General features: G+C 42.7%; 1 non-coding gene across 1 annotated transcript; it reads right to left on the reverse strand.

Moving 5' to 3' along the window:
* Positions 1 to 8,063: 8,063 nt before the first annotated feature.
* Trnas-cga (transfer RNA serine (anticodon CGA)) lies at positions 8,064 to 8,138 on the reverse strand. The gene has a single exon. It is a non-coding gene; the product is annotated as a tRNA-Ser (tRNA).
* Between the last annotated feature and the right edge of the window lie 6,667 nt (positions 8,139 to 14,805).

Consider the following 14,805-nt stretch of genomic DNA (forward strand, 5'->3'; position numbering starts at 1 on the left):
TGGAAACTCTTGGAAGAAAGGGAGCGTAGCTCCTGCGAAATCCAGTTCGCTATATTAGGAGAACTTGCAATCACAGAGACTATGCAACCCTTAAGCCGCCACAAAGGCATATGTTGCGGAAGGATTGCGGCAGGAAGATAGCAGAGATGAGGACGCGCACAGAGGCATAAAAAAAAAAAGAAAATAACAGTCTTCGTATTCTTGTGCTACCGCAAGATGCTGAAGGTTTTCTGGATAGACATCAAATGAAGAGGTGCTCCACAGAAAGAAGGAGGCAAGTCGTGTCTTTTGCAGCTTATCCAAGACTGAAGGGACGAATGTGTCGACTTGCTAAGACATGATACCGTCCTTGAAATTATCATTGAAGGAGGCGAAGAAGGGGCAGCCCGAGACTGGAATACATCAACCAGACCATCTACGGTATCAGGTGTACCATCTGTACCGCTCTCAAGACGCAGGCTGTGACTGGTCGCCTATGTCGACATTCATGATTTATTTTATGATGCTTGAGTAGGCGATCTAGTTACCTTGTTTTAAATAACATGACTGCTGGGAGACCGACGAACTGCCGGTGCGCGGGATTTTCTATCTATTAATCTATTAAACAGATTAACACTTGGGTGCATGACATGGGTCTTTTGGACCCGGCAACTTTCCATTGTATCAATAAACTGTCTTGAACATCGTTTATTTAAGTTTACACTCTGCATAATCCTTGGAAATAGACTAACTTCTTTTAGCGAAAATGTTAGTTAGAGCAAATCAAATAACTATTTTTCTTTATTAATTTTTAATGCAACACATCTGTTGTATGGCAAATGTCGTTTAGACCGCTTAGCGAACAAACCATCATTCAAATAGTTTATTTATCTTTGGTCTGAATTGCACGTATTTTGGCAAGGTTTCTGACAATAATCCATAATTCGGGAAGTCTACACTCACTGCTGGAGAGTCAGAAGTACTGCAGAAAACATAACTGAAGATTCCTTTGGAAGGTAACTGTATGTCATTAAGCCAAAATTGTTTATGGCGAGCACATGTTTAGTTTCATCAAGTGAACAGTCATGTAAGGCACTTGTATCTTTTACCTGTAGCATGGATTCCATTATATCTTGTAGGAGTAACAGAGTATCATCTGAAGTCAGCACAAGTGTTCAGAATTTTACTTAACAATTCCTGAAATGCTTGAAAATGAAAGTCTTTTTGATCAACAAGATGACAATGATTCAGACTCTGATGTTTCCCAGCATAATGAATCCACTTATCCAGCATTCCAAGTGAAGACAGAACGAAAGTTTTGATTTCTTTACTAGTCGTGATGGAAGTAAGTGGAATAACATGCCGCCACCATGCAACAGGTTTCGAGTACAAAATATCATGAAAATTTCACCCGTACCATGAACAAGTGGTGTAATTCTCACTCTAAGAACTCATGCGATTATTTTATATCAGAGGCGGTCATTCATTATACAATGTTCGAAGGCAGAGGCATTGCTAGTATCAAGGAAAAGATTTATAAAATTTTACATCTGAGAGATGAACACATGTCTTGGGCACTTATCAGACAAAGTAAATCAGTGTTGCTTCTGCTGTAATAAAGGCACTTACAGAGATTTTGGGAGGAACTTCATGAGATATTAGAATGGAAAAGTTTTTTACAGGAGTTCCATTACTTGAAGAACTATCGGAATAAAAGATTACAGGTATGGGAAATTTGAAAAAAGCAGCATGGAAATCCCATTGGAAATGGGTGCTTTCATGTACAGAGACGTTCTATACTCATCACATGCTTTTAATACAATTTGACAAATGTGGGTTATGTGCCCAAAAAGAACAAAACTATCGTACTACGAAGTTCTCTACGCCACAGTGCCACAGTAGATAAAGGAAATAAAAGAAGCCATCGTTCAATAATAAAATTAAATCAGTTGTTGAGTCTCTTGATCAGAAGCCATGCACTTACAGATACAAGAGACAGCCAAGAAGATAACTTTTTGACTTATGGACTAATGTAATGGGCATTACACCCTTATATTCTATGTCTACGAGGCGTGTTTTTTTTTAAGTAAGTACCGTTTTGAAATTTAAAAAAAGACGTGCTAAGATGTCTCAATAATTTTATTTTTACATGAAAGCCTGTACCTTAATCTACGCACTGACGCCATTACAGTATCATTCTTCCTTGTTTACGTTGTGTACTTAGTGTTTAAGATGCCTCCAATAATCGTGAGTCCCACCAACTGTGAAGTACGGGCTGTTATAAGATTTCTTAGTGCTAAAGGCCTAAAAGCGATCGATATTCATAGCGAAATCCGTGCAGTTTGCGGAGAAAAAATTTTGAGTGATGGAATGGTAAGAAAGTGGGTGAGAGCATTTAAAGATGGCCTCACAAATGTGCATGATGAACAGCGGAGTGGGCATCCTTCGGTCTTTAATGAAAGTTTGGTGCAGGAAGTGGAGAATAAGGTGAGAGAAAACAGATGTTTTACGATTTCCTCTTTGCGGGATGACTTTCCTAATATTTCTCGTAGTGTTTTGTATGGCATTGTAACCGAGCACTTGAATTACCGAAAGTAAATATGTTGACGGATGTGCACAAAAGCAAACGTTTAGACAGTGCATTGACTTTCCTTGAGCGGTACCACAACGACGGTGATGATTTCTTAAGCCAAATTGTTACGGGCGATGAAACATGGGTGGCTTACGTCACACCAGAATCAAAGCAACAGTCCATGAAAGTTGAGTAAGGGCATCGTTTTGCTGCAAGACAATGCCCGTCCGCATGTGGCGAATCAGACCACAGATGTCATCACATCTTTTCGATGGGAAACTCGAGATCATCCTCCGTACAGCCCCGATCTTGCTCCCAGTGACTACCATATGTTCCTGCGCTTGAAGAAACACCTGGGCGTCAGCGTCTTCAAGACGACGACGAAGTCAAAACAGTGGTGATGCAGTGGTTAACAAGTCAGGCGGCAGACTTCTATGAGGAGGGTATCAAAAACAACGCTATGACAAGTGCCTCAATATCGTCGGAAATTATGTAGAAAAGTAGATTGAGGTACAGGCTTTCATGTAAAAATAAAATTATTGATATATTTTAGCACGTCTTTTTTTAAATTTCAAAACGGTACTTACTTAAAAAAAAACACGCCTCGTACATTCACATCAACATCGCAACATCCCAACTACCAGAAAAGCAGATCTGATAAAAGGAGGATATTCGTCAAGGAATTAGCACCACAAATGATACGTCCTCATATGGAGAAGAGATTCAACAGCCCATGCCTCAAGAAGAATATTCCACAAGCCACGGATGTTGTGACTTACTGACCAGAAGCGGAAGACTGTGTGTACTAGAAGAACACCAAAATGAATAAGTACTGTGAGTCCATATAGATCAGAAAAAAGTGATCACAAAAGCAGCAAATACACTAAATAACTTTGAAAAAATGTCGTTTAAATATTTGTAAACCGGGGTACTTTTCCTGAGCACAACATGTGGTAAGAGCTCAGTAAAATTGAAAGTTTGTTGCTTAATCTCAGAAAAATTATAACACATTTTACTATATTACATTTCATGTGTCAGAATATAAAGATCACTGTATTATAACAAACATTTTCTTTTTCATTCTCTGTCACCCAACACATCAAAACGTGATAATGTTGTTTCAATAGATAGCTTTTTGTGCTTGTTCTGTGGTAGCGGTCCTGCAGACCCCTCTCATGCACTTTTACGAGTCCAGCGACTCACTCTTCCAAGGGTTAAAGCTGTTTCAGGATGTCATCCCTCGAGCTACGATCCCCTTGCTCTGACCGGTGGGCTGAGTAGCCGGGTGATAGCAGCAAACAGCACTGCACCGACGCGACAATGGGACGGCCGACAAGGAGACCCCCTTTTACGATCGCTGCAAGAATGACGTGAATGTAACTTTGAACGAACGGAGCCTGTAATATCTTCATGTGTAGGAACCCTTGTATGCGCCAAGACAGATCTGTTTGATCGGAACTGAAACGAACTGACGTTGAATCACAGTAGTTAGAGAATCACTGGCGCAGTGTCTATGTAAAAAAAGAATAACATAACGCCGTTGATTTACAGCATTTATCGACTTGTGATTAGTAGTGGGACTCTACAGAAGTGTGTTTATCGATGTATTTGTTGATTTGAGATAATTTTATCATTTACATTATTTATTGTGTGAGAAAATATTTATGTGAACATGACAGTTTGTTTATTCTTTTAAAGACCTATATACTCTGTGAAATTTACGAATTCAGTCACCGCGATCGTTCCGATCTCTCCCTACACCGAGCACGAAGTCAGATGATTGCAAAGGATGTCCAGGGCTAATTAACTGAGACGGTTAACAAATTGCAAGGGTATGTACATTTTTAGGCCTATTTGCGTAGCGTCTACTTGGATCGATGACTTTAACTAGGTGCACCCAAGCTCGTATGTGCTGTTGGTGAACTAAGATCTAACCACCCAGGTGAAATAAGAGCCCATCGAAGAGTAAAGAGCCACAAGGCCGAAGACAGAAAAGTATGGCCATCTGCTGCTAACCTATGTGATGGTTGATCTAGATCTACATCTACACAGATACTCCGCAAGCCACCGTACGATGCGTGGCGGAGGGTTCCCTATACCACTGCTTGTCATTCCCCTTCCTGTTCCACACGCAAATACAGCGAGGGGAAAAACGACTGTCTCTATGCCCCCGTATGAGCCCGATTTCTCGTATCTTGTCTTTGTGCTCCTTACGTGGGATGTATTTTGGCAACAGTGGATAGTTCGTCAGCCAATTTTCTCAATAGTGCGTCTCGAAAAGAACGTCGCCTTCCCTCCATGGATTCCCATTTGGCTCCCCGGAGCATCTCCGTAACACTCACATGTTGTTCGAACCTGTCTGTGACCAATCTAGCAGTCCGCCTCTGAATTGTTTCGATCTCTTCCTTCAATCCGACCTGGTACGAATCCCAAACACTCGATTAGTAACCAAGAATAGATCGCACCAGCGTCCTATATGTGGTCTCCTTTACAGGTGCATCACTGTTTCCTAAAATTCTCCCAATAAACCGAAGTCGACCATTTGCCTGACCTACCACAGTTTTCACATGCTCGTTCCGCCTCATATCGCTTTACAACGTTACGCCTTCCTTACTTATGCATTGACCTACATTTTTCACATATAGAGCTAGCTGCCATTCATCACACCAACTATAAATTTTGTCTAAGCCATCTCATATATTTCTACAGTCACTCAACTTCGACACCTTACCGTACACCAGGGCATCATCAACAAACAACTGGAGATTGCTCCCCACGCTGTCTGCCAAATCATTTATGTATGCAGAGAGCAACAGCGCGATCCTATCACACTTCCCTGCAGCATTCCTGACAATACCCTTGACTCTGATGAATCCTCGCCACTGAGGATAACATGTAAGGTTCTATTACTGAATAGGTCTTCGAGCCACTCACATATCTGTGAACTTATTCCACATGATCCTGCCTACGTTAACAGCCTGCAATGGGGCACCGTCTCAAATGCTTTCTGGAAGTCTAGAAATGTAGAATCTACCTGTTGCCCTTCATCCATAGCTCTCAGAATATCATGTGAGAAAAGGGCGAGCTGAGTTTTGCACGAGTGATACGTTCTAAACCAATGCTGATTCGTGGATATAAGCTTCTTAGCCTCAAGAAAGTTTATTATATTTTAACTGAGAATATGTTGAAGGACTCTGCAGCAAACAGAAGTTAGAGATATGGTCTGTAATTTTGCGGATCCGTTCTTGTACCCTGGAATCATCTGCGCTTTTTCCTAGTCGCTTGGGACTTCGTTCTGGGTCACTAAACGTGGTCAGAAGTATTTCGCATGACTGTCGGTCTGTACTCTCGCAATAAATCCATCGGCATCTGAGTCTATACTCGGCTGGTTAAAGTCTCCTCCAACTATTATCGCATTATCTGGGCCGGCCGTGTTTGCCGAGTGGTTCTAGACGCTTCAGTCCGGAACCGCGCGACTGCTACGGTATCAGGTTCGAATCCTGCCTCGGGCATGGATGTGTGTGATTTCCTTAAGTTAGTTAGGTTTAAGTAGTTCTAAGTTCTAGGGGACTGATGACCTCAGATGTTAAGTCCCATAGTGCTCAGAGCCATGTAAACCATTTGAAGCATTATCTGGGTATGTACGCGCTATTGACTGTAGACTTCCTTTGAATGAATCTCGAGCTGTCACAGCGGAATCGCGTAGCTGGTAAAAACATGGAAGAATTAACTTAGTTTCACCTACACCTGCTATAAGTATTAAATTCGGGAACCTTATTACGAACCTAATAGTAAGAAGAAACGGCATATAGACAGCCGTTTTCACTCTCGCTCAGTACCCGAATGTAACAGGAATAAAAATCTATATTGTTGTCCCTCCACGATGTGCTTCAGAGTGGCTTGCGGAATGCATGTGGAAGTGTATATGTAGGATGTCTTCTGAACGAAGACAGGCAGAACTCCAGAATGAATTTTAATTCTGCAGCGGAGTCTGTGCTGATTTGAAACTTTCTGGGAGATTAAAACTATGTGCCGGACCAGTACTTGAACCTCCGACCTTTCCTTCATGAGGGCAAGTGCTCTACTGACTAAACTATCCGGTCACGAAACACTATTGCCCTCAACACCTGTTTCTCTCAACTTTCCTTCCTCCAGAACCTCTTCTCCTACTTTCCAAACTACACTGAAGTTTCCTGCAATATGCAAGCGAAAGTAAGGATTCCAGGTTGGACGCCTGGTCTGGAATACATTTTTAATTGGCCAGAAAGTTTCACGATAGGAATTTATTAGCTCGAGTTGTTGGAAAAGGGATATAATGGGAAGGAGAGAGGGAGAGAGAGAGAGAGAGAGAGAGAGAGAGAGAGAGAGAGGGAGGGAGGGAAGGAGAGGGAGAGGATGTAACCAGGAAGATTGTCTAATGCTTGTTTAGATTTCCATTCTTTACTACAAATGTATATACTGAATCATTGACCAAATACTGAGAACGTCTAAAACGTACATGCTTTTCCAAAAGACAAAATCTGCGGGAAAAAGTGCACAGATTAATTTATTGTTAATGTTACCTTTCATAGCACTATTCACTTTATAAGCTTCTTTTGTACTACATCCTTCATGAAGTGACAGGAAATATAGTTCCAAACTTCTGCACAACTAGACTGTTAGTTCATATAGACGATGGAAAAGAGTCACAGCGCTAAGAAATAATGAATTCAAATTAAATTTCAGGAATACATTCGTCTAGGTAGCATATTTAAAGGGTTAACAGTGCAAGATTACAGGTTAATGTAAGTATGAAATAGCCTTTTCAAATGAGAAATGCCGGCAAATTTATAATCGGCGTAACTGCCAAAACATCGAATCCAAGCATGCAAACGTATATGCATAGTGTTGTACAGATACCGGCTTTCAGTTTGTGGAATGGAGACCCATGTCTGTTGCATTTGGTCGGTCAATACAGTGAGGGTTACTGCTCTTTGTGGATGACGCTAGAGATGTCTCAGATGATGACCCATATATGCTCGAATGGAAACCGATCCGGTGATCGAGAAGGCCAAGGAAACATGTCGACACTGAGCATGTTGGCTTACAACAGCAGTATGTGGGCGAGCGTCAGTCTGCTGAGAAACACTCCATGGAATGCTGTTCATGAATAGCAGGAAAAGTGACCGTATCACAAGATCGACGTACAGATTTGCAGTCAGCGTGCATGGGATAACCACAAGAATGCCCCAGCTGTCATACGAACTCCAGGTGTAAGTCCAGTGGGTGTAGCACACAGAAGGGTTGATTGCAGGCCCTCAACGGGCCTCCCCCTGACAAACATACGGTCATCACACGCAGCGAGACAAAACCAGTTGTTATCGCTAAACACGACACATCTCTACCCTGCCCTCCAACGAACTCTCGCTTGACACCACAGCAGTCGCAAATGGTAGTACTGTATCCAGAATGAGATTTTCACTCTGCAGCGGAGTGTGCGCTGATATGAAACTTCCTGGCAGATTAAAACTGTGTGCCCGACCGAGACTCGAACTCGGGACCTTTGCCTTTCGCGGGCAAGTGCTCTACCAACTGAGCTACCGAAGCACGACTCACGCCCGGTACTCACAGCTTTACTTCTGCCAGTACCTCGTCTCCTACCTTCCAAACTTTACAGAAGCGCTCCTGTGAACCTTGCAGAACTAGAACTCCTGAAAAAAAGGATATTGCGGTGACATGGCTTAGCCACAGCCTGGGGGATGTTTCCAGAATGAGATTTTCACTCTGCAGCGGAGTGTGCACTGATATGAAACTTCCTGGCAGATTAAAACTATGTGCCCGACCGAGACTCGAACTCGGGACCTTTGCCTTTCGCGGGCCAGTGCTCTACCAACTGAGCTACCGAAGCACGACTCATGCCCGGTACTCACAGCTTTACTTCTGCCAGTATCTCGTCTCCTACCTTCCAAACTTTACAGAAGCTCTCCTGCGAACCTTGCAGAACTAGTACTCCTGAAAGAAAAGATATTGCAGAGTGAAAATCTCATTCTGGAAACATCCCCCAGGCTGTGGCTAAGCCATGTCTCCGCAATATCCTTCCTTTCAGGAGTGCTAGTTGTACAAGGTTCGCAGGAGAGCTTCTGTAAAGTTTGGAAGGTAGGAGACGAGGTACTGGCAGAAGTACAGCTGTGAGTACCGGGCGTGAGTCGTGCTTCGGTAGCTCAGTTGGTAGAGCACTTGCCCGTGAAAGGGAAAGGTGCCGAGTTCGAGTCTCGGTCGGGCACACAGTTTTAATCTGCCCGGTAGTATTGTAGTTTGGTATCAGTGGAATGCACGATACAGAGCGCCTGGTTCGGAGCTGTCGTTGATGTAACCGATTCGTAGCTGTTAGTTGTTTGACACTGATACCATCAGCTGCTCAAATTGCTGCTGCTGGTGCAGTTGCAGTTCGATGCGCCATAACCATACGGCGAACAAAATGGTCTTTCTCTTGGCAGTGCCACTAGGCAGTCCGGAGCACCGTCTTGTTGCCATCGTACATTCTCGTGACCTCCTTTGTCAACAGTGATGTGCTGTGGCCACTTTCCCGCCAAGTCTTTCTGAAGAATGGCAGCAGGAACATTCTAATGGCGCCTTTGTCGCCTTAAAGTCATTCTTGATTAACATATACCCATCACGTCCGTCCTGAAAGACAACTAACGCTCAAGACTGTTATAGCGTGTATTTGAAGCGAACTTGATTTGCACACTAATAGTGGAGCTAATAGCACCACTCTTAAGGTAAATTTGAATAAACATCATCTTTCTGATGTAGAAACACGCCTCCCCCCCCCCCCCCTCAGACTTTCGTTTGTGTCGCACAACTCCTTCTCGCGGCGTTGCGATTTCCGTCAGTGTATTTTAATGTGCAGTATTGTCTCGATCATGGAACTCATACATTATATTAATATGGCAGTTAAACTCTGTGTGACACGAAGATTTTTCACGCTTAGCAGAAAGGAGACCAGGGTTTAACGTCGCGTCGTCGATGAGGCAGTCAGGGACAGAGCACAAGTTAGGGAAAATATTGTAAACTAATGAGTGAATGAATGTCTGGACCGGGATTTGAACCACTGTACACCGACCTAGCCACGACAGCCTCTCGGTTCGCCGTGTAGTTGTTTTCTATATCCATTTTTTATGAATGGAGACCGAGTTTTTCTGTTGAATTTAAGTCAGATTGTCTGGACAAAGTTTTCTTCATAACCGAACCATGTGAGGGACCAGTGAAGTCGTTTTCCTCTCCTCCATTTTTTTCGCCTTGTACTGGACATGGCCCTATCTCTGTATATATACACTACTGACCGTTAAAATTGCTACATCACGAAGAAGACGTGCTCCAGACGCGAAATTTAACCGACAGGAAGAAGATGCTGTGATATGCATATGATTAGCTTTTCAGAGCATTCACACAAGGTTGGCGCCGGTGGCGACACCTACAACGTGCTGACATGAGGAAAGTTTCCAACCGATTTCTCACACACAAACAGCAGTTGGCCGGCGTTGCCTGGTGAAACGTTGTTCTGATGCCCCGTGTAAGGAGGAGAAATGTGTACCATCACGTTTCCGACTTTGATAAAGGTCTAATTGTAGCCTACCGCGATTGCGGTTTATCGTATCGCGACATTGCTGCTCGCGTTGGTCGAGATCCAATGACTGTTAGCAGAATATGGAATCGGTGGGTTCAGGAGGGTAATACGGAATGCCGTGCTCGATCCCAACGGCCTCGTATCAATAACAGTAGAGATGACAGGTATCTTATCCGCATGGCTGTAACAGATCGTGCAGCCACGTCTCGACCCCTGACTCAACAGATGAGAACGTTTGCAAGATAATAACCACCTGCACGAACAGCTCGACAACGTTTGCAGCAGCCTGGACTATCAGCTCGGAGACCATGGCTGCAGTTACCCTTGACGCTGCATCACAGACAGGAGCGCCTGCGATGGTGTACTCAACTATGAACCTGGGTGCACGAATGGCAAAACGTCATTTTCTCAGATGAATCCAGGTGCTGTTTAGAATATCATGATGGTCGCATCCGTGTTTGACGACATCGCGGTGAACGCACATTGGAAGCGTGTATTCGTCATCGCCATACTGGCATATCACCCAGCGTGATGGTACGGGGTGCCACTGAATACACGTCTCGGTCATCTCTTGTTCGCGTTGACGGCACTTTGAACTGTGGACGTTACATTTCAGATGTGTTATGACACGTGACTCTACCCTTCATTCGATCCATGCGAAACCCTACATTTCAGCAGGATAATGCACGACCGCATGTTGCAGGTACTGTACGGGCCTTTCTGTATGCAGAAAATGTTCGACTGCTGCCCTGGCCAGCGCATTCTCAAGATCTCTCACCAACTGAAAACGTCTGGTCAATGGTGGCCGAGCAACTGGCTCGTCACAATACGCCAGTCACTACTATTGATGAACTGTGGTATCGTGTTGAAGCTGCATGGGCTGCTGTACTTGTACACGCTATCCAAGCTCTGATTGACTCTATGCCCAGGCGTGTCAAAGCCGTTATTACGGCCAGAGGTGGTTGTTCTGGGTATTGATTTCTCAGGATCTATGCACCCAAATTGCGTGAAAATGTAATCACATGTCAGTTCTAGTAAAATATATTTGTCCAATGAATGCCGTTTTATCATCTGCATTTCTTCTTGGTGTAGCAATTTAAATGGGTAGTAGTGCAAATTTAAGCCTCCTCCTGGCTCCCGTCTGTTCGTGCAGTCTAATCTCAGAAATCCACTGTAGGGATGTTGATCCGGTTTTCACTTACAGATGCACTGATTCGAGAGGAAGGATCTTGTACGAAATTTATAAATATTTGGTTCACCCTGTCTAAATTATGATGAATTAAAGTTAGAATGTGAAAACGAGCTATTGGGCTGTGTTACTTTTTTTTCACCCTACCGTTTGACCTAATATTGCTCCTCTCAACACTGTGTAGATTCGCCAGAAACGAAACGTGGCTCGTATTACCCGTTACACTGCTTCCCCTTTCCCGAAAGTGGATAACTGAGCAGAAACACGCAAGTCGCCTAAGTGACTTCCAACACATTACAATCGTTTCATAACAGCTGCTTATAGAAAAACATGAGCATCCAAAACCTGTGGTTTTCAGTTATTTACACATAGAGTAAAACACAAAATGGGATACAGCTTTACTTCGTTTGTATAAAGAAAGTTTTGCAACGGCGCAGCAAGCAGTAAAGGAAACAAAAGAAAAATTCGGAGTGGGTATCAAAATTCATGGAGAAGAAATAAAAACTTTGAGGTTCGCCGATGACATTGTAATTCTGTCAGAGACAGAAAAAAACTTGGAAGAGCAGTTGAATGGAATGGACAGTGTCTTGAGAGGAGTATGTAAGATGAACATCAACAAAAGCAAAACGAGGATAATGGAATGTAGTCGAATTAAATTGGATGATACTGAGGGAATTAGATTAGGAAATGAGACACGTAAAGTAGTAACTGATGATGGTCGAAGTAGAGAGGATATAAAATGTAGACTGGCAATGGCAAGGAAAGCATTTTTGAAGAAGAGAAATTTGTTAACTTCGAGTATAGATTTAAGTGTCAGGAAGTCTTTTCTGAAAGTATTTGTATGGAGTGTAGCCATGTATGGAAGTGAAACATGGACGATAAATAGTTTGGGCAAGAAGAGAATAGAAGCTTTCGAAATGTGGTGCTACAGAAGAATGCTGAATATTAGATGGGTAGATCGCATAACTAATGAGGAAGTATTGAATAGGATTGGGGAGAAGAGAAGTTTGTGGCACAACTTGACCAGAAGAAGGGATCGGTTGGTAGAACATGTTCTGAGGCATCAAGGGATCACCAATTTAGTATTGGAGGGCAGCGTGGAGGGTAAAAATCATAGAGGGAGACCAAGAGATGAATAGACCAAGCAGATTCAGAAGGATGTAGGTTGCAGTAGGTACTGGGAGATGAAGAATCTTGCACAGGATAGAGTAGCATGGAGATCTGCATCAAACCAGCCTCAGGACTGAAGACCACAACAACAACAACAGCGGATTATTCAGCTTTCCGTCATTGTATTTTAATCTGCTTTCCTTGAATCAAATCTATCTGTGGATATTATTTTTCCGTCGCCCGGTGAATAAGTCTGCCATAAGGAGTCCACTACAAAGAATTGCGGCAATGAGTCGCAACAACGCATCACAGTGTGTAGTGAGTTCATACGAGGAGTGCTCTAACAAGAACTAAACATGTATGTCTTATGTGCTTTCTTTTCTTATTTTTGCTTTTGTTTATGCCACTACCGCCACAATGAATCACTCACACATGTACACTCACTATTCGCATACAGTATTTACGATGGTGGTACACATATTCCTTACATCACGATGTGTTCCCATCGTTGCATGAGGTGTCACTCCAAACACCAGTTCTATGCTGTGGTGACAAAAGTACTATAGTACCACCTAACATCGTGTCAACCTCCTTTTATCAGTTGTAGTGCAGCAGCTGGACGTGGTAGGGACTCAACAAGTAGTGGGAAACCCCCTGCAGAAATATTGAGCGATGTTGCCTCTATAGTCGTCCCTATGTGCGAAAGTGTTACCGGTGCTGGATTTTTTGCACGAACTCATGTCCCATTCATGTTCTGTGGGATCCATGTCGGACGATCTGGGTGGCCAAACCATTCGCTTTAATTATCCAGAATGTGCTTCAAATGAGGTGCAAACAATTGTGATCTCGTGATGTGGCGCATTGTCATCCATAAAAATCCCATTGTTGTTTGGCTCTAAATAGTATTCAAATGCCCGGACTTAACCATGTAAAACCACTGATCCACTCCACGAAAACACAGCTCACACCACTATGCAGCCCCCACCAGCTTTGACTGTGACTCGTTGATATCTTGGGCCTGTGGCTTAGCGGGGTGTGCAACACACTCGACCCCTACCATCAGCTCTTAACAACTGAAATCTGACTCACCTGACCAAAATGGTTCAAATGGCTCTGAGCACTATGGGACTTAACTGCTGTGGTCATTAGTCCCCTAGAACTTAGAACTACTTAAACCTAACTAACCTAGGGACATCACACACATCCATGCCCGAGGCAGGATTCGAACCTGCGACCGTAGCAGTTGCACGGTTCCGGACTGCGCGCCTAGAACCGCGAGACCACCGCTCACCTGACCAGGCCAAGGTTTTCAAGTCATCTTGGTTCCAACCGATAAGGCCACCATTACTGTTCCTTGTTTCCTTTGCGTATGTTTATAAAACATTTCCTATTTTATATTTTTTTATTTGAATTAGTTGCACTTCCGTCGCCTTTTTAGTGCAAATCTATTTTTCGCTGTGAACGTTTATAACAATTAGTTAGTTAGAAGGTATAAATGCAGATATTTCTATTGATGGCTGAAGACAAGCACTAAACAATGATACATCATTGTATGCCTTTTTTGCAGACTAATAATTGTACTTATCATGAGTAATACCTTTCTGCATTGGGTAGCACTGCCAAGTACTCGTACACCTGGCGCAAGGAAGTTATTAATTATGAATTAAGTCCAAAAATCTTCTTCTTCTTTGAGATGTTTATTTAATCACGGGAGGCCTGTTTCAGCACTATTGCCATCATCAGGCGACCTTAAAGTTATGGTTTTATTATATACTATTTTCTAGGGCAGACGGTAACCTACTTGTTATATATGAGATTAATAACCATACATTTGTGGAATGCTTAACTTACCTATGACATCGCTGGTTAGTCCCTTAAGCGTTTTTCTTACGTCATGAAAGTTTTTTTATGACGTAGCTTTCATAGGCGATATTTGTTGGAAGTTATAACCTCTATTTTATTTGTTATGTGTGACAATTTTTTGTTTGACGTTTAACCAACGATGTTATAAGTTTACATCATTTAATTCTCGATTTCTCTTAGTTACCATGTTGTTTATTTTTATCTGTGAATGTGTAATTGGTTTGGCTTAGCTTATGTCCTTGGTTGTTTATCCGTTTTTATGATCGATTATTTGAATAAAGTTTTCTATATAGTGTTTATGTTTTAGATCTAATAAAATTCAGGCCATTGGTTCCAACAAATATAGCCTATGAAAACTACGTCACAAAATAACTTACATGACGTAAGAAAAACGCTTGAGTGACTAACAAGCGATGTTATAGGTAAGTTAAGAATTCCATAAATGTATGGTTATCAATCTCATGTATTACAAATAGTCCTAGAAAA

The sequence above is a fragment of the Schistocerca gregaria genome, chromosome 4 (assembly GCF_023897955.1).
Source record: "Schistocerca gregaria isolate iqSchGreg1 chromosome 4, iqSchGreg1.2, whole genome shotgun sequence".
Lineage (NCBI taxonomy): Eukaryota > Metazoa > Arthropoda > Insecta > Orthoptera > Acrididae > Schistocerca > Schistocerca gregaria.